At 40.1% G+C, this 20,278-nt stretch overlaps 1 protein-coding gene across 1 annotated transcript in view; it reads left to right on the top strand.

Annotated features, from left to right (window-relative positions):
• The window catches only part of LOC135306412 (pulmonary surfactant-associated protein A-like), a 299,646-nt gene that overhangs the window by 237,436 nt on the left and 41,932 nt on the right, over positions 1–20,278 (top strand). Inside the window, exons 5-11 of the mRNA XM_064430299.1 lie at positions 2,396–2,505; positions 9,116–9,423; positions 9,941–10,110; positions 14,496–14,569; positions 15,472–15,665; positions 18,461–18,599; positions 19,840–19,985. The gene's annotated coding sequence lies outside the window, so the exon portion shown is untranslated. The remainder of the gene's footprint in view (positions 1–2,395; positions 2,506–9,115; positions 9,424–9,940; positions 10,111–14,495; positions 14,570–15,471; positions 15,666–18,460; positions 18,600–19,839; positions 19,986–20,278) is intronic.

Genomic DNA, 20,278 nt, shown 5'->3' with positions numbered 1-20,278 from the left:
AACCTTGATAAATTAAAAATTGGCTTATCAATATTCAATCAACCTAGCTCATTTTTCCAAATGTCTGATTTCCTTTCTGTCAGAGCTGAGCTAAAAAGGCACTGCAAAAATAAATGGAATTAAAATTGCATATTTTTCTTTGAAGCAGAAATTAAAAATAAATCTTCTGCTAATGCCACCTTAAATGTATTGGTTTATCAACAGTGAAATAACATACAGTGACAGATATGACATAAAAAATCATTGGTTTTCAGTAGAGAGTTGTTCTTTGAATGCAATTAACATCTAATCAAGGCATAATTAGGAAAATTTGGGCTTGGTCTGTCCTGTTCTTTGTATAACTACTGACTCTTTCTAATTCTTCTACATATTTTTAAAAAATTATAGAGGTTTATGTATTCCAGAGGGCTGGGAGGTAGGTGGAAGGAGCATCTTGTGGACTTATCTTGTAGCATAATGACAGCAGCATAATTTTCCAAATCAGACTTCCCTTCATTTTTTGTTTCATTGCTCTGCAGTTTAGAAATCCTCAAACACCCTTTTGCATTTGCAGCACTGCTATTCAGTAGCTCTCTGTAATTGTCCCACTCAGCTGCTTTCACTGCCTGGGACCACTCCTTGTGTCTTTTGCCCATCACTTTGGTATTTAGAGTATCAGTTATTTGAGGGAAATGACCATGTTGTTCCAACTTTATATCAAAAATCTGACAGAATGTGAAAGGACAGGCTTGCAGGAATTCACCAGCCAAGCTTTGCAGAAGCCCCAGTGGTTTGGGGGGCCTGCACTGTGCTGCAATAAATAGATCTGATTGTCAGTGGGCACATGGGCAGAGCACTGTCACTGAAGGGGTCTCACATCCCGCTCTGCTCGAGAATGCTCCTTTAATATCCTAGTGTGATGTGTTCCTAAAAACCTTGATGTGCTGTTTGTCATTGGCTTCTGAAAACAGTCAGCACTGTCAGTCAACAGAAGGCAAACAGAGGCCAATCTTTCATCACAATATATAGACCTCATTAATTTATATGTAGTGTCAACCTTGAAGGCTCTAATTCATCCAGTAAAGTTTCCTGGGAGTTTTATCAGCTAGGTTCATTCTCTATTGTAGCAGCTGTGCTGGAAACAGGGGCCTTCAGCAATTCTTTGGCTTGCTTCTGTTCTGTGTTTAATGACCTCTAATTTTGCAGTGAAAATATATTCCTTTTTGGGGGGCTTCTTTTTGGGGTTGTTTTGTTTTGATTTGTGTTTTTTTGTGGGCAGGGGGGGAGGGCTTATCTGTGTTCCAAAGTCAGAAATGCATTTTGATGAGCTCTGCATATTGTATTAAAGTTAATCTACATAGGTTTTACATTAAGACAGTTAAAATTATTTAATCTCTGACAAATTAAAAAACCCAAGGTCAATAAATTTCCCTTTGCATTAATTTATTAAAAATATTTAAACAAAATCTTGTGGGTTTAAAACCTTAAATTTGAAAGGAAAATTAAAACCCAGTATTTTAAAATTAAGTAAGATGACTTTTAATTAAACCCTGACAAGATTCAAGAGTTAGCTTTGCTATAAAGGCTCCAGACCATTGTTGCTAATCTTAAAGGAACCAAAGAAAGTGCTTGAGACAGTATATATGCCCTACAGAGAAAAAAAGAATACAAGGGGGAATGCAGGCAGGGAATTGCTGTTCAAACATTGTATGTCTTCAAGCTGTTGCACTTTTATATTAGATGAAAATTTGTGTGTGTTTCCCAGTGGGACTGGCAGTGCATTTTTCAAAAGTGAGGAATTGTAAAGCATATACAGTATCAAAGATGCTATTTGATATCATCAAAATCTTGCTCTACTGGTTTTGCTATCATCTGTGGAGAAATGGAAACTAGGAATGACCTTATGATATGGTTTTGCATCAATAACTTCTTTGTACCTTGGTCCAACCATGCATTTGCCCGGGATTAAAGCTGCCAATTTGAATTCTGTAGAACAATGTTACCAAAACAGTGCAGGGAGCAGTGCCATCCTGCTGCCGGTGTTGGTGTCCACCAAAAGGATTTTTAGCAGGAGGAAGAAAAAGTGTGCCCATTTCAGAGCTAATAACCCATATTTAGACTGTCTGGTGCTTCTTTAAAGCATGAGCCCTACAGGTTTTGCACAATTAATAACTCAGTGTATCAGGCTTCTCTGTTGTGTCATCTTGCAAGGGTGCACAGTTTACATCCTTGGAGCTGTGGTTGTAACTTGTTCCATGTCCTCTGCTTGGTGTAATTAACTTCCTTCCAATGCAAGAAATGTTTGGAGATTTTTGGTTTTGGTTGTTTGGATTTTTTGTTTGGTTTTTTTTTGTTTGTTTGTTTGTTTTTTGGGTTTTTTTGTTTTTTGTTTTGGTTTTTTTTTTTTTCCCTGTAGGGTTTGGAGTCAGATGGAATCAATGGAAACACCCAAAATTAATAACTGGTGAGAAACAGGCCCAGTCTGGGGCACTGCACAGAGGATGGAAGTCAAAGACTGCTGTAAAGGTAAACACTACCTTGTTGTTTGCATTATAGCAGATAGAAAAGAAAAAAACATTTATCAGTAACAGAAGCTTGAAATATGCAAACTGGAACAGAACTCATCTACAGATTCACTGGGAAGGAAACTTTGGTAACCACAGTAACAGGAGGCAGCTTCAGCCTTGTGAGTTATTCATCCTTGCAACAGGAATTCAATGGAGTGGTGAAATTTTTGCTTGTCCTTTGGAGAAGAAAAAACAGATCCTAAGGATGATGATGTAGAAGAGAAAACTGAGTCTGAATTTTAATAGAAAACCAAGTTTTAATAGAGAACCCTAAATTTCCCCACAGCCACTGTCTTGTATGTACCTGCTCAAATGGCTTCCCAAGGAAGAGCTGAGACAGTAATCCCTTTACTTCCATTTTGCAGTTTGTTAGCTTAGCTCTGTGAAATGCAGATTTTTATGATACTATACTGGAAGCTGTGCTATTTATGTTTCCTTTTAAACAATGTTTGAATTTCATAGTAATTCACATTTTGAAGTCAGCCTTAAAATCTGCACTTATGTTGATGTATAAGGAATGGTTTTCTGAGGTGTGGAGTGGTGGCATAGCCTGTCAAACCTGAGAGGCTGTCAGTGGCAAAATCCATAATGAGAGAATACTCTTCTCTTTCTCCTGTCCTTTGAAAGAATTCCTTTGTGCAATATCAGGGTGGTGGAGGGACAGAACGATTATGAAAAATTCTTTTTAGCCCTCTATGTACTAGATTTCAGTCCTGGAACTAGACTACAATAATACCTTGAAAAACAATCTTGACCCTTGATGAAGATGCTTACTAATGAATACAAAGCCAAGCAAAATTTTGGAATAAACTAAGGAAATTTCAAGTTTTGTTTAAACACCTTTGTTCCCAGAAGATTTCTTTTTATGGCCACAAAGATGTTGTTGCATGAAAAAGTAATTTCTGGCTAGTGATCCAAAATGCATTCCCAGGCACATCTGGGGAAGCACTAAGGCTGCTGGGAAATGACCTGGTCACCTCTGCAGTGGGATGGCAGGGGTGCTGCTGGCCTTCTCCTGTATCTCAGATTTCACTCTGTCTCTCCTTGCAAAATCCCACTCTCCCTCAGCAGAGGCTTGCCCAGCAGAGGTGGATTCCTTGGGCAGGTTGGCAGGGTCCCTGCAGCCCTGCCAGCTGGGCTGGCTGCTGACATGCCGAGGTTGGAGAGCCCCAGTGTGCACCTTGGAACCCCTGGGGCATCCCCCGGGCTGGCTCTGTGTGCACAGGCCAAGTAAACCCTCAAAGAGGTAAACTTTTAAAATACTAGCAGGTAGGCAATGAAAATCCTCTTTAGACAATTAAAATGCTACACAGATGATGGTGGCCAGCCAGTGCTAGAAAAGATTGCTGGTGACTTTTATTTTAATATGAGAAATCTAATAACTGAAACTTCTTGCTAGGATGAGAAAAACACTTCTTTCCCTTAATGTTGTATTGTGCATATTTTTCCACTTTAAAAACAAGTTTAGCCAAAAAGCCATGAAAAAATCTATAATTAGCTCCAGCTTTACAAGTATAAATCCATGTGCTAGTTAGCCTTTAGAAAATAGCCATTTGTGTTAAATTCATCAAGAATTTCTCATTAAAAACTGAGCACACATGAATTAGTTTGACAGGGAAGAGCTGCTGGAGCATTTGCCTGGATTTGGCTCTGCATGTTCCCAGCCTTTGTCTTCACTGCAAGTGTTGCTGCCAGCTATTTCACCCAGCCTAGCCACAGCCTTGGAGCCCTGAGTGATTTGATTAACAGCTGATGAATTATGAGAACTTGAGCTGTGGCTTGTGGTTGATGTCCCACTGCATGAGTACTTTGGTTCTCAGCTGAGTCTCAATATCATGCCACAGACCCCAGTATGTTGGCTTGGCTGGGTTTGAAGTCATATTAAAATAAAGTCTGAGGTATCTGTGATTGGATGGGAGTTAATTTATAGAAAATATAGATGTGAGCAGCTTTTGCTATACTGCAATGAAAGAGAGCTGAATAAAGATGTGAGTAAGCAGCTCATGAAAAGTGTTCACAAAGCTGAAACAGATTCAGCTTGTGAGGCTGAAGTGCCTTCATTATGGGGTGTCAGAGAAACCCTGAAACAAGATGCTGCTTTACTTTTTTCTGTTGACACTAGGAGAAATCTCCCCAAACATCTACAAGTTCTTTTTCTTCTCAAAGCACACACATTGAAAGGAGAGGTGAAGGTGATGAAGGAGAATGCTAAAATATGAATAGAAGTTATAATTATAGCAGCCACTATTCTGTTAAACAGGGCTCTCTGCATTACCATGGATTTCTAAGCTCTCTTCAGGAGCTGAAATGCTAAGACTAATTTATTGTTAGCTTTGTTGTAAAGTGCTTTAGATAATGAGTTTAATTATTTGATTAACTGAGTTGTCTCATATTGAGTCATCCAAAATTTGGGTAGTGAACTGCCTACTGTGTTTGTCAGTTTGTTTTCATGAGAAATTCAGTTCTTTTCCCAGGTAAGTGTGCAAAGACTTAAAAAAAAATTATGGAACAAATACTCTATTGCATGTGTCTTTCACCTGGTTAAATTTCCTTAGCATTGGCTAATACACATTACTCTGCACACTTTCCTCTGAAATTTAAATAAATTGAGTGAAGCTTTATTATTACTCCCTGGTTCATTATCATCCAGGCTCAGCTTGATCAAGTCACAAGTGATGGGCAGGATAAGCTAGTAAAGAAGATATGCACAAAAAAAGAAATTATGGTATTGCCAGAAATGCCTTAAAAATGCTCATTGGAACACACAGAAATAAATTATGTTACAAAGAACATTTTGCCTTCCAACCTGTGGATATTGCATTAAGCTCCTACTTTGTTTCCAAGTCTATTTATAGTTCCTAGATTATGTGAAATCCTTATGAAATTGTTTAGTACCCATGGTTACCAAACACGTTTCACAAACTAACACAATTCTAATGCTGTGATATATCAGAGTTTTTCTCTCTTTTCCTAGCAGTAAGTTTCTAGTAGAAATCCTCAGAGGTATAGATGATAATAAAACCCAAAAATATTTCCTGCATTTGCAGTAAGCTGTATTTAACATCACGGTTTCTGCATGGCTTTACTTTCAACGTGGTATTGTGGCACCTTGGAAGCATAAATAGCCTTGGCCTGCCTTGTATTCCAGTGAAATGTGTCAGTCTTTAGGACATGCCATTTCTAAAGAGATGACAGCTGAAAAGCCTTTATGCCTAAATCTAAACAGCACCTAAACCACATAAAGCTTCCTTTTTACTCTCCTTTTCTGGTGCAAATGTAAACAGACAGCAGCAAGTGTTGCAGCTGTAATAATTCTAGTGCCAGAGGTCCTGTGGTATTTTCTTATTGTGGTAGGAGTCACACATTTTTTAATGTTTTGTTCTTTTCATCTGATGATTCAGGAAATGTGTGAAATTGAGGCAGGGTTGCTGTGTCTTATGGACTCTCTGTGATGTAAATATAGGACTATTCACCAAAGACTTTTCCAGCTATGAATGATACCCTGTGAAGGGAAGAAAGATGGCACAATTGACATAATATAATGGAACTAAAGCTATGTCTCACTCCTGTTATTTTTTTCCTCCATTTTAATGCATTAAGCCATTCTTTGCTTTTCATTTTGTCCCTCTCCCATTTTGACGCCTCTGATATCTATCTCACATACAAGAATTGTGTGATGCCAATGAGCAATAACAGAAAAGAATAATAATATTTACAAACTGTCTTTACTCCTTTGCTGTTTTCCTCTAAGGATCCCTTCATAGCCCTACATATATATCTCACCAAATCAAGTAGCAAAAGCCAACATGACACCCATATGTGCAGTAATTAGCAGGTACAGGCTGATTGCCATCAGAAGTGGGCAATGTTTCTGCACTAATGGGCCATTACAATGAGAGGGAATTACAGCCCCGGCACCTCTTTGGTGCAATAATGTCATCCTGGGCGTTTTCTGCTTTTCTTGCTGATGACAGCTTGAAATATAATCACAGCTAAACCAGGTAATCCACCTGATTGAGATCTGCTCACTAAGGAAAAGCAGTTGGGAAAAGGAAGCATTTGGAGTAGTGTTGGTATTTCAGAAGTGTGTTAAATCATTTAAGGCTTGTATAGTTTTTCACTCCACTCATGCTACTTGTTTGTTAAATAAAAGCTTGCAGGAATCCATTCAATTCACAGGAGAGCTGCAAAGCTGATGTTTGTATCCATTCCTGTGAACTGTTTATTATATTGCTGCAATTCATCTCCTCCTTCAGATCTTGTGTTAGCTGATCCACACAATAGTTGGAAACACATGTGAAATGCCGATTGCTCAGTAGATTTTGGAAGGGGGGTAAGTAAATAGTTCTCATGGAGCTTTATTTGTAGAACACAGATCAGATTTGCATTTTATCGTTCCCTCATAAGCAGTACCCAGGGATTGGTAGGTGCAGTGGTTTTATTTTTCAGTGGATAAAAAAAAAAATTCTGTTGTGTTCAGTGCTGCGATTAGTGACTGGGAGACTGAAGTGAGCAGGGAGAGGATCATTGCTGCTTCTGGCCCTGGCCTGGCAGTTGTCACAGCCTGCCAGGTGCTGAGCCTCACCTGCAGCAGCAGCAGCTCCTCCTCCACTTTGCAGCCTGGGGCTTGGACCAGGAGAGTTATTTTGCAAAGGCTTGTGCAGAGTGCCTTCCCATCAGGGGATGGTTAAACAAACACCCACTCTGAGAATTGCTTAGGAAAGGCAGAGACTGTTTGTTTATGTCCTGTAAAACACATTATACCTGGGATAAAGAGAATTTTCCCTGCTCTTTTTAGCCTGCCTCTTAAACAAACTTGGCATAGCTAGACCATGGAAAGCCTGGCTGTGGGAGGAAGATATCAGATATCTTGAGATACAGGATGCCAAGAGCTGTGAGGCCTCGCTCTTCATTTTATCCCTGCCTTGGGTACAAGCCGTGCAAGCAGACCAAGAGTTGGCAGTGTGGAATGACTAAGCAGAAAACAAGCAGCAGTTCAGAAAGTCAAAATTCCCATGTGGCTGCACTGCACTCCTCACCCAGCTATGGAGGAGATCTAACATGAAGCCCTAATTGAGGAATTAGCACCCACTAAGGCCGGGAAAGGGTCTTGGCCAGGGTGTGGTGGGCTGCTGGAGGCAGGAGGGGCTCCCTCCCCTCTTCTCCAGCTGCAATTGCTCTTTGCTGCCTCCTGGTTAAGGCCCCTTTCTTCATGAACTCCAAGTTAATCCAAAACTGGGATGTGTTTGCTCAAATGCTTAGAATCTGTAAATCCAGGACCACACTGAGGTGACAGTATTTGTGATCTGAGCCTTAGAATACTGTAGACAATCTGATCTCAGCATCTGCTGTGTGAGATAATCGGTGTGTCTTGGCTGTGGGTCTGGTGTGAGGCTGAGCAGAAAGATGAACACACTGTGCAGATTAGGGTTAAGCCAAGAACAACATTTCCGTGGATGTCGCTGGAAGTGAGTTTGTCCACAGCATGATCTTGCAAATGTGATGTCTCCCCATGAATCATTTACTGTCTGTCTTCCAGATATTCTGGAGTTCCATGTAGTTTTGTTTCTTTTGTGATTTATGAGGAAAAATATCTATCACTGTGATGCAGCCTCTAGACACTATTCTGAATGTCACCATCGACTGAGCCATGTGAGATCACCCCCACTGTGCACTTACAGGGCCAGACTCTCTTAACCAGCATTATTGCATCTGTTTGCCTAAAATTTGGCACTACATCAAGTCTGATTAAACCTTACCTACAATCACAGAGCAGTAGAAGGAACAGCAGGAAAAGCAGATACTCAGAAAAACAGATAGTTTATTGGAAGAAAAATGAATGGTGACCAGTCTGAACATGAGGTATATGGTTTATAGTGATTTATGGTTTAAATTCCATGTGCTTTCAAGGCTACTTGTAAGTGAAAATAATAGTTGTTGATATGGAAGGCCTTTCTGTGGACTCTCTGTTGTGCTATTAAAATAGCAGGATCACAACAAAAGTGATCACATGAAACATTTCTTTAATTGTTAAGTTTTAATTGTAAGATTTTTTTTAATGTCACTTTCTCTTTTGTGAACTAGGGCTGCCTGTGTCCAAGCACTCATGAAGGCCAGTACACGTTCAAGTAATTTACCAGAATTTTGAAGCCAAACATACTGGAGTCTTGGTTGGCTTCCTTTTCCTTGGCACAAACATTGAGATAACTGTGATTGGAACTGAATATTTTAGCTCCAGATTTCCCTGTTCTACAAAAGGAAGAACAACTATCTTACTGCAATCCGAGCAATTCTTAAAACCATTCTAAAGATGCTTGTGCTCAGGTGTAATTTCTACTGTGGTAACTGAGTTTTTGTGAATTACTTGCAAACCTCTCTGAAGCTCTTGAATCTCTTTTCTTATTTTCTGTTGTGATCATTCTCCCTTCCTCTTTCTCTTCTCTTCTCTTTTTTTCTTTTTTGTTCCCCTGCCAATGCAAAGTACATTTTAAAGTCACATTTTCCAGACATGTACTGGTGAAGATGGATCCTAAAATACTAGTTTAAATTCATTCTCTACATTTTTACAGGGCTCACTGCAAATCCTGTGTACAACAAAAGAGACTTTGCATCAGCTCTAACAGACTTCAGCTTGAGAAAACATTGCATTTTCCAGTAAAATGCTGTGTCTCCATCCTCTTTTTTTCTCCTCACTCTTTAGACTCTCAATTTATTTTTTATTAAGTTTGTGTTTTGTTTTTGTTTTTTAATCTGAATGCTCTTTGCTTCACTTTTCTCCCTATTTTATTCTTTCCTAAGTGGGATTTGATCCCAGTAGAGCTGGGGTTCAAGCTGATATTTTAGGAGCAGAATATGACAAAACAGCTCATTAACTACAGTGAGTATATTTATCTCTTATTAAATATTCCCATATTCAAAGTGAAAATGTTAGTTTCACTTCAGAAGATGCTGTTCACACTTATGTAACTTTATTGTTTAATAAGAGAAAAAAAGACCTAGAAACTTGCTTTTTTCATACTTGACAGTATGAACAGCAGTTTCACACTGTAAATCATACTGCATAATACTGCAATTTCACACTATAAATCTGTAAACCATAAATTATAAATAGAGTCTATAGCTATGTGTCTGTGTGCCATTACCACATTTTTCTAAGCATTTCCTATAGTAATTTAACTCTTTTTTTAGGGTTTCTCCTGCAGGTAAGTGATGGTTTGGTGGAAGGCTCTTTTCTTTCTGGTGTGGAGCAGTGAGGTGCCACACTCAGGGGCCAGAGTAGAGCTGTACAAGTGGCTGTGCTCACAGGAGGTCTAACAATGGGCTGTGGGTGCTGATCTTGGCCTGGCCTGCTGCCCTTGCAGGGGTCACTCAGTTATTTCATTTCTGCCTTTCAGGATTTCCAGTTTAAGGAAAAACCATTCCCCTGTGAGGGTCAAATGCTGACCGCGTCCAGGACGTCTTGCAGCCTCTGACTGTGGCTGAGCATGATTTCAATATCATCAGCAAACCATGTGAGCTCCTCCCAGAGCAGAAGTGATTTGCTTTCCAGCCATGGAAATGCAAGGTTGGTTGAAATTAAGCTTACTCTGAAATAAGCAGGAGGTACTTTTTTGGCTTTAATGGCAGTGCGTTTCACCCCCTACATTCTACAGCTTTTGAAATCAAAAGAAAAGACAAAGACTAAAAATTTTACTTATTTCTTTACTAAAGCTGTCCCTCAGACATGATTGACCAGCAGGTATCTCCTGGAAGGATGGTGGGTGCAGGTGCACTGCAGGTTTGTGCCTCAGTCTTTAGTGCTCTCTGCCAACATGGTTTCATTTTCATTTTCTCCAAGTTAATTTATTTTTCTGCAAATGTCCTCTTTTCTTTTTGAAGCTTGTTGCAATAAGACGGCTTTCCTTATAGATAGAGAGCTATGATATAGTTTCTAATGAGTCTGAAAGGCATCAACATATCAGAGGCTACCTGCAGAAAGCCAAGCAAGTGTCAAACAGGTCTCCCTTTAAGACTTCAGGAGATGATATGCTGCTGTAGAAGCCCACTGTGCAGTTACTTCACTTTTATTGTCACAGATGGCTACTGAAATCATTCTGTCTGATAGTGTTTGATGAAGCATTTAACATTTTGAATCACAGTGGACTAATACAATTCAGAATGAATCTTGAATATTTTAACTGGATTAAATGTCTGAGAATTTTTTGTCTCAATGTGCCACACTTTTCTACATTGAGAAAACTTCAGGCACCTTAAAGCTATAGTATTAAAAATGCTATTTGCTGCTGAAGATGCTATAGAATGATGAAAAGAATCCCACCTTCCCTTGGTGGCTCTGGCTGTTCCTTTCTCATCATAAAGTCTGTATTAGCTCTTTCAGACAGCTGAACAGTCCCATTGTCCCGGGCACAGAAAAGCATAAAATCACTGGCAATCACTTTGCCATTGTGTTTGGAGATTAAAGGACAGGACCTGACAAATGAGGCAGACCTTGAATCAGAAGAAGAGGTAGCATCAGATAATGCAGCTAAACAGTATGTCTAGCACAGATTAGCTCTGAATGAATTCTTGGCCAGTCATTCCCCTGGCAATCTATTTGCCAAAGAAAGGTCCTGATTTATCTTTCAGGTAGTATTAATCTTTATTTCTAGTTCTAAATATTGTTTTGTATTTAGTTTTAATTAAGATTCATGATGGTCTTGCAAACTTCCAGGAATGCTCAAAGAGCACTCATAATCCAGAATACAGCATTTATAATCCAGAAAATTATCTAGATGCTTATTTCTGTGCTTGTTCTCCTTACTCCCATTTTGCCACCCTTGTCCTGGCAGCACATATTTGTATCAGTATCAGTTTTCTAATGTAAAAAGCAGTGTACAAGGATTTGTGGGAAGGTCTTGGGATGACTCAACTCTTGGCTGCTGTCTCGGCAGCAGAAGGCTGTGGTTTCCATTCCACCTCATGTACTAGGCTCACACCCAACGCTTGGCACTGCCTTTTGGTGACAGGGGGTGTTTCACTGAGGAAGATGTCATCCTGAACATGACACGATGAACTCAGAGCTATTGTTTCTCCATCTGGAAATGAAAACCCCAAGGAATACTTCAGACAGTGCAGGAGCTTAGCTTAGGGCATGGCCAAACGTTCCCAAAATCATGCTGTGGCAATTCAGATGTGAGATGTTCAGTACATGACATTTCTGCCTGAAGGGTTTTGCAGCATCACTGTCTGTACTGTTTTCATCAGTGCACAGCGTCTGTTGTGCCATTTGTAAAACATTCCGATTTCTATTAGCGCAGCAGAAGTTTTTCTCCTGTGCAAGTGGCAGGAGCTGTACCAAGTCAGCTTTGCTGCTGCCTCTTCTTCCCACCTCTGGAGGGGTGGATCCTTCCTGTTGCTGCAGGGAGACAGCCAGCTGTGGAAGGCAGTGTGTGGCACCACTGGAGCACTTAAATGGTCTGCCAAGGGAAACACTGCAGCTGATTCCAGATTTTTCAGTGATATGGAGACAGAAGTTCTTTAATCATAGTGCATGATGGAGGCTTGAACAAGGGGCCAACACTGACAGTTTGTAACTGTCTTTAGTAAGGGAGATTGATACACCTAGGGAAAACTGAACATTTTTGGCTCATTATCATATTCTGCTTTCAATCTGAATTTAAAAAATGACCTTTCTATTATCTGTGTCTGATTCCCTGTTACTCCAGCTTTTCTGCAGTACTCCATAATCTTACTCCAGATTTCTGCTTGTTTTCTTCCTCCTCTCCTCAGAGAAAGAAACAAGGAGAGAAATCCTTCAAGTACTTTCTCCTTTTTCCTTTGGTTAAAAACACGGAATTTTATTGTGGGAGAACAGTGATAAGAGCCAAGGACCAGACTTCAGCCCTCTGTTTTCATGCTTTTCCAGGGAACATGGTGATGATTATGAGCTGTTGCAGTCCCGGCCCATTAACAAGTTTGTTCTCATACAGAGAGCTGATAGCAGATTTCAGATAGATTCGGGGTTAGATACACACAAAGAAAATGCTTCTGTTTTTTCTATTCTCTTTGGGCTGGATGCCACACTGTGAAGCACCAGCTTTGCTGCTATCAGTGGTGAACTTGCCTCCCTTCACCACAAATCTAATCTTAAAGAGCAACTAAAAATTCAGTATAAAAGTATCTTGTGATGTCCTATTATTCCTAGGCAGGGGACACCATGATCCTACCAAGGATACAATCATATTCTACATCCCCTGATACTCAAAGCCTCTCCGTGGTCACTTTGGAGAGCTGAATCTCTGTCTGAGCTCAGAAATAACTCTTGATGGAATTTGGTGGAAAAACAGTTCTGAAAAGTATTTAAAAGTGAGAATAAATATATTGCTTGGTACCATGACAAATACCTTTCATCTTTTAGGTGGTATGAATGTGCAAGTGAATTGGTTTGCAAGTCTCATGACACAAAACTAACTTGAAAACTGTAAATAAAATTTGTTTTGCAGATCACAGAAATAAGAGAGCACACAAGAGAGTCTGATATGTGAGCAAAGATGCCTATAAAATAGACTCCTCTCAGGGAATTGAAGTAGTTTTCTTCTTTAACAAAAATATGGCAGCTAGATGCTCTGCCAAACTTTTAGTGGCATAAAGCTCCAAGATCTCTACAGAAATCTGGAAAGAAGCCATTTTGGAACATGATTTTTATCAACAGGGATTAGAAGGAATGATCAAAACAAATCTGAAGTTTTAATAAACAATCAAGTTTCCATCTTCACTGCTAAGATTCTCATTTTCCTCTTATTCAGGTAGTACTAAATTGCAGGTAGCAGGTGGGCCTCTTATTCTTCATTAGATTTTAATACTACTTCATATATATTTAAAATTTATAACAGGTCTCATGAATTCAAATGAGACATCATAGTCCACAGATAAAACTGCAATAACAGTTATACAGATTTTAGAAAATAGCCAACTCCAGGTGTTGACTCATGAATATTTATACACATCAGACATCAAGGAAGCAAAATACAATCTAGACCCGATTCTATTCCTAATAAAATGGATAAAAAACCACTCAGTACTAGAAAGGCTCCTTTAAAAAATATCTGAGAAAAAACCAACAACGTTTCCTCATCTCCATGTGTATCCCCAAATATAGGGTGTGGTAGAGGCATCATAAAATGAAAATATATTTTTGCTTTTTTACTTATTGAGATGGTTATTGTTTTTCCTCAATTTGGAATATATTCTTATCTAAATGCATGTAAGCAAATCTATTTTTTGCATACAGAATTTTTTCGTTGTGTCACAATGTTTGAGTTTTAGCATATATTCTTTGTGTGATAAATTTCATGAATGAAAGCAATCTCTGTGACACCTGTGAAAGGAAATACATACATAAAAACAATTTAAAGTCAGTAAAAATTTTATTTATATAGCTGGAATACAGCCAAATGGATTTTCTCACTTAAAAAAACCCCCATTCATTCAAACTGGGGAAGTTTCTATGCCAAAAAATTCTATTTGGAGTTTCGTAGGGATGGAAAAAAAAAACCCCAAGTCTGGAACTGAAATGAGATAGATACAAATACCTGGTAAAGTATGAGCTCTAGGTCAGATTCTGACTTTATTTGCACCTTTGTACATACTTGGATATTTCCATTAAGTTACATTGTTAAAGATTTATTTCATGGCACTGAGACCAGGATCATGCACATGAATGTCTGACAAAACAGAAGAGACAGTTTGACAGATCAGGAAAATAGGACCAAACCTGGACTTCATATGGAACTTAGATTTTTCACTCTTCCCTCAAGTCTGCATTTTCCTCCTGAAAACAAAACTCCATGAGCCAGGGAGACAGCCAAAAGGGATGAGAAAATGCTTGTGGCAATAAAAATAATGTAAATAAATGTTCAGGAAACATGACCAATTGCTTACAAAGACCCAAATCTGTACTTTTTTCTCTAGTGACCAAGGATGGCAAGGGAAGTCATGCATTCTGTTCCATTTCCCAGGAGTCTGTCACTGTCCTGCACTGGCAGGTAAGGATTTACCTCATGGCAATCAGGCTGGGAAGCCTTTCCTGTGTTCCAGGCTAAAGATCTGTACTGAGTTGCAGGATACTGTATACAAGTGCAGTAGCCAGCAAGAGTCAGAAAGAGTAGCTTCTCATCTCTTTATTTCAACCTGACAGTTCTCTGGCACTGGAGAACAAGAAAAGTTGATTTCATGAGGTGAGAGGAGCAGAGCTATGCACTCAGAGCCTTTTATTGTTGAGTAGCCTTTAGCTTTCTAATTTCTGTCAACTTCCAAAACTGGCTACACTTCCAGGAACAATATTACTTGAATAAAACACATAAATATGAGGAAAATTTTTTTTGCAAATATGGCAGAAGTGATACTTCAGTTCACAGTGGCTTGTCTTAAGCACTTAATATACAAAAGGTTTTTAGTAGCCTTTATGTATTTGTGATGAAGACTTTGAATCCCAGAAGATTTACAGAAAACACTTAAGGATGTTATTCCATTAGTGTTCCATTTAAAAAATTTCACACTTAATTAGGTAACAGAAACAATATCAGACTTTGGTGTTCAAATTTTAATCTGGATATAGTCACAGTGGAAAACTAATGCTTTGATGGAAAAAGAATTATCTTGGGAATTATTTGTCGTACACAATAGGGCCAAAACAATTGTTAAAGTTCTGGTTCAAAGGAAATACAAGAGGACATAAATAAAAATTCTTTCATGTGCAGGATCAAATGAGAACATTAAAGCAGGCTGCCCATCTGGCTACCTTGTAGGCAATTTTGCATTTTCTTTAATTTATTTTCATTACCTTTATTTTTAACACAGAATCAAGTTATTTTGCTGAGCTTATAGTCTTGTGTGTGAAGGGTAAAATGTCCAGGTGACGCATTAAAAATTACTTTATTCACTGCAGCTGTGTAAGGAGGGCAACCAGTTTTCCTCATGTGGTGTCCAGGCTGAAAATCAGGCAGAGGCAACTTGGAATCAATCCCACACTTGGGATCTGATTGATGTCAGTGGGAACAAGTGGCATAGAGGAATAGAGGAGTTAGATGGCTGCTTGCATCCTAAACCATGAGAGGGCCTCCTCTGTCCCTGGATATCAAGGTAAAAACAGGCAGGGGCAAACACCGTGGGGCGTCTTTACATCACCAGGGAATCCACTTTGTATCTGCTTAGTCACTGTAACTGCTGACAGAAGTCTGCAATATCTAGGGAAACAGCTTAGTGCAGATTAATTTCTTGGAATCGCCCAAATTAAAGCAGAAAGTACAGTCAGCTTTCTATAGACTCAAACAATTAAGGCAAATTTGAATAGATTAAACACATCTGTCTGTACTTAAGAAGAAAAGGGATTAGGACTTAAATGTAACAACATAACCCTTGTTCAGCTCTGTGTCAGGCACAGTTTGGAGCTCTGTGCTGCATCATGATTAACATTGATACAGAAGTATTGCTAAGAGAGGGAAGACATTTCAATTCCTATCTTCTAATTAATTAATTAAAGATGACATAAAGACAGCATAAGAGAAGGAAAGGCTCTGAGTCATCTGATACCCTGGCACTTTGTTGCCATAAGGAACACCATCTTTAGTTACAGTTTCATGACTCTGCAGTGCTCGAGTTGAAAATTCTGAAAATAGTATGGAACCTAGTGAAATTTGGTTCCCAAAATGTAATGGGAATGACGGAATATGTGCCACATTCAGATGAGCAACTCAGATGTCAAACAGTCCTTTGGAGAGACCACAATGTTCTGTGTGAAAATCTATTTGAAGTGTACCAGGAGTACATTTAATCAAAGCAGCAGTGCTGGAGACTGCTATGTGCTCTAGCCCCCGAGCAGGGATGTGCTAATGTAGACAAGCTTTGCACTGTCCCCAGCAATGTGCTTTAACTCTGACACTCGACTGTCACACGTGGATCTGGAATAAATTTCTTTGCAGCAGCAGCAGCAGCATGACTGTGTTTGAGGGAACATCGGTGAGGGCAGGACAGCAGTGTGGGTGTTTCATGAGTTTACTCTGTATTGAGGTTAGAAAGCACAGTGTGGTTTGGAGCCGAGCAGTCAAAGCATTAGCAAGCCAGGGAGAAATCCCAGCTTTTTCTGCCTCTGTCACCAAACCTGGTAGTAATGATATTAAATATAACATACTCATGGCAGGGAAGCAGGTGGCACACAGCCAATGAATCCCTTGTCAGCCCCGTTGCTCCTTCCCAGGCAGGTGTGCACCGCTGGTTTCTCCCTCTGTTCGCAGAGCGGCTCTTCCAGCCGGGAGCGGCCGTGGCACCGCCCGGCCTCCCAAATCAGCATCCTGCGGGACCGGCAGGGCCGAGCGGGTCCGGCCCGGGAGGGGATTGCGGGAGGGGATGGATGGCAGAGCGGGTCCAGCCCGGGAGGGGATTGCGGGAGGGGATGGATGGCAGAGCGGGTCCAGCCCCAGGAGGGGATGGCAGAGCGGGTCCAGCCCTGGAGGGGATTGCGGGAGGGGATGGATGGCAGAGCGGGTCCAGCCCGGGAGGGGATTGCTGTAGGGGATGGCAGAGCGGTCCAGCCCGGGAGGGGATTGCGGGAGGGGATGGATGGCAGAGCGGGTCCAGCCCGGGAGGGGATGGCAGAGCGGGTCCAGCCAGGGAGGGGATTGCGGGAGGGGATGGATGGCAGAGCGGGTCCAGCCCCGGGAGGGGATGGATGGCAGAGCGGGTCCAGCCCCGGAGGGGATTGCGGGAGGGGATGCATGGCAGAGCCCTGCGGAACCGCGGCGCTGCCGCTCCCCCTCGCGGCCGCGGCCCCGCTCCCGGCCCGGGACAGCCAGAGCTCCCTCCTTCTCCCCAGGGAACAGCACCGGGCTTTTCAGCTTCTCTCCCAGCCCGCTTTTCCCCGGCCCTGCCTGATGGCAGCAGCAGGAGGCACGGAGGAAATCCAGCCGGTGCTTGGCGAGGCTCGAATGCACAATTCGCCCTAACCTGGAGTGCTGAGCAAACGCTCCTTTGAGGAGCCCAGTTACCGCCCGGTCACGTTCAGGGGATGCTTCAGCCCAGCAGATCAGCTGTACTTCCCTTTCCCCCTCATCTTCCACCACTGCAGACCCGTACTTTAGGATGTCTGCTAGGTGTTTTGACGGCATTGATCTGTTTCGATCACACCTGTGTTAATCCATTCTTCCAGCACCTTAACAGGCACACAGAAGACATTTCAGACCACTACCACGTTGGATTTTAGAAGCATATAAAAAGAGCACTGTGATAAGTGTGGTAAAAAAATTCCTGTCAAAATCTTGGTCTGACCAAGTAATTGTTACTTTGTGCGTTATTTAAATATGTATTTGCGTTATTTAAATATGTATTTAAATTCAAAGGGCAATTAGATCTTTTTGGGAAAAACAAAACAAAAATGCCTCATAAACTAGCATGTCAGAAATTCCTGTTAATTTAGTATGTATTCCTGTTGCACTTTTGGTTGTCAAGAGCAAACTCTGAGATCACTTGATTTAAAGGGGAAAAAGCAGTAGATGTTTTGTGATAGATAGTTTCGTGTTTCATATTAAAGGCATCCCAAGAAAGGATGGCATCCTGCAAAAGCCTATGGGAAGATAGAGAGGGGGGAGTTACAGAAGAATATGGGCAATACCTGAAGAGAGTACATGTGAAGAAACAGTGGAAAATAAAGGCAAGTCAAAGAAAAAAACACCAAAAAAATGTTTAGGTGTTTTAAATTAAATTCAATTTGTCAGCAACTGGTGTTTTGGATACTCCATATGTAGAAATTTTAAGTTTTCCATATTTTTCTGATAATTTGTCCAGTTTTGACATGAACCTTAGTTACTACTTGTAAATTACTCTTGCATCAATATAATAACTTACATTTGTTTTTTGGATTTAATTTTCTCCTCTTTCCACAGTGACCTGGAGCTAGTACTTTAAATATCTTTGTCTTCAAGATACAAAATGCTATCTTGTTATTTCTTCTGCCCATGAATCTCTCTGTAGAAACTACAGAAGCACCATAAAGACAGGTTTTATAGGAAAGTAGTATATTAGGTAAGGAGGAAGCCATGAAACCACTGCCAGGCCATGAATGTCTCCCTCTAGAGCTGTTCAGGAGTTCTGACAGAAGTGATGGAGGTGATTCTAGGTGGGCACATGAGAGATTCCTTCTGATCCTCTTCCTTCTGATAGCAAACACTTCCTTCTGATAGCAGATCCTGTCTCACTTTTACCAGCACTCTGATTTTGTGTCTATACCACATGAATTTATGTTTGTACACACACGTTGTACTGAACCCAAACAAAGGGAGAAATAGTTCCCAGAGAATTTTAGGTAATTGTCTATAGAAGCAAGAAAATTAGGTTATTTTAGATGAATGTCATACTGTACTATTACTCTGCTGTTTTTAAACAGAATATTTTTATTCCTCAGTTGTCTTTTGAAACTATACGGAGTGTTCTTGGTGAAAAATTAAGGATGATTAAGAGAACAGATCAAAGCAAGCATATTTTTTCTAGACTGAAATCATCCACAGTCCTTTGATAGAGTTTGTTAGTACATGTGTGTATCAAATTTTGGATGCCATGGCAAGATATTCTTCTCTTGAGTTTTATGTGTTTTCAGTTTGTGGGATTTTTAGTTTAACTAATGGCTTTTATTAAATACAATGCACGAAGCAGCAGATGATGTCTTTGTTGTCTAGATGGCTAGAATAATGCCTAAAATTTAGCAGCAGTATCATTTCTCTCCCTACCTATCTCAAATTCAATTAAAATTCTACATTTGTGATATGTAACAATCTATGATAATTGCATTATAGCAACTTAAACTACAATTGCTTTAATCTCATGTAATCCAGATGCATCTAAGAAAGACAGTTTGAGTTGCAAATTTTGTTTTTTCATATTGGAAGTAATGGAAACTAAATTGTCAAAGTTTTTTTCATATTACTTATATGGCCATGTAATGTTCTCTGTTAGACTGGTATTATTTGAACTGTGCTTAGAATTTCATCAATTAACAATTAATATATAATTATATTTTGAGTCTTCATAGTCACAGAAACTTGCGTTCCGGTTTTTATTTTCTCTGATAATGAAAAAAATAAGAGAGGAAATATTAGGGTAAAACCTGCATTTATGATGAGAGAGAGAGCTAATATTTTCATCAACTTCATTTTCTGCTCCATAATTTTGGGTAAAAGACAGGTCTAGAAACTCACAATAACCTCATGAATTTGTGGTCTTAGAAATGCTCAGGAACCAGAGAAAATGATATGCTTTTATTTTGCAGACTACAGTTTCCAAACATCTCATTCCAAATGAAGACTGGGAGGAGAATATAGAAAACAGAGAATCAGTTAAAAACTGAACATGTTATTTTTGCGTTTAAACAAACACAGAGTTTTAAGAAATTATTAAGGGATTCCTACAAGAAGGGTAAGTAATTTGTCATTTTTTCCTTTTGCCTCCTTTGCTAACTTGTATGGCCCCTGGTAGGGCTTGTCATGATGCTGGGATACATCAGGCACATTTTGGGTTGGAACACTGATGCTGGGATACATCAGGCACATTTTGTGTAGGAACACTGATGATGGGATACATCAGGCACATTTTGGGTTGGAACACTGATGCTGGGATACATCAGGCACATTTTGGGTTGGAACACTGGGATACACCAGATGCATTTGGGTTTGGAATGCTGGTGCTGAGATACATCAGGCTTTCTGATA

Source organism: Passer domesticus, chromosome 8 (assembly GCF_036417665.1).
Source record: "Passer domesticus isolate bPasDom1 chromosome 8, bPasDom1.hap1, whole genome shotgun sequence".
In the NCBI taxonomy this organism is placed as follows: domain Eukaryota; kingdom Metazoa; phylum Chordata; class Aves; order Passeriformes; family Passeridae; genus Passer; species Passer domesticus.
Note: the sequence above shows the minus strand (reverse complement) of the source record. Positions and strands in the feature narration are given on the sequence as shown.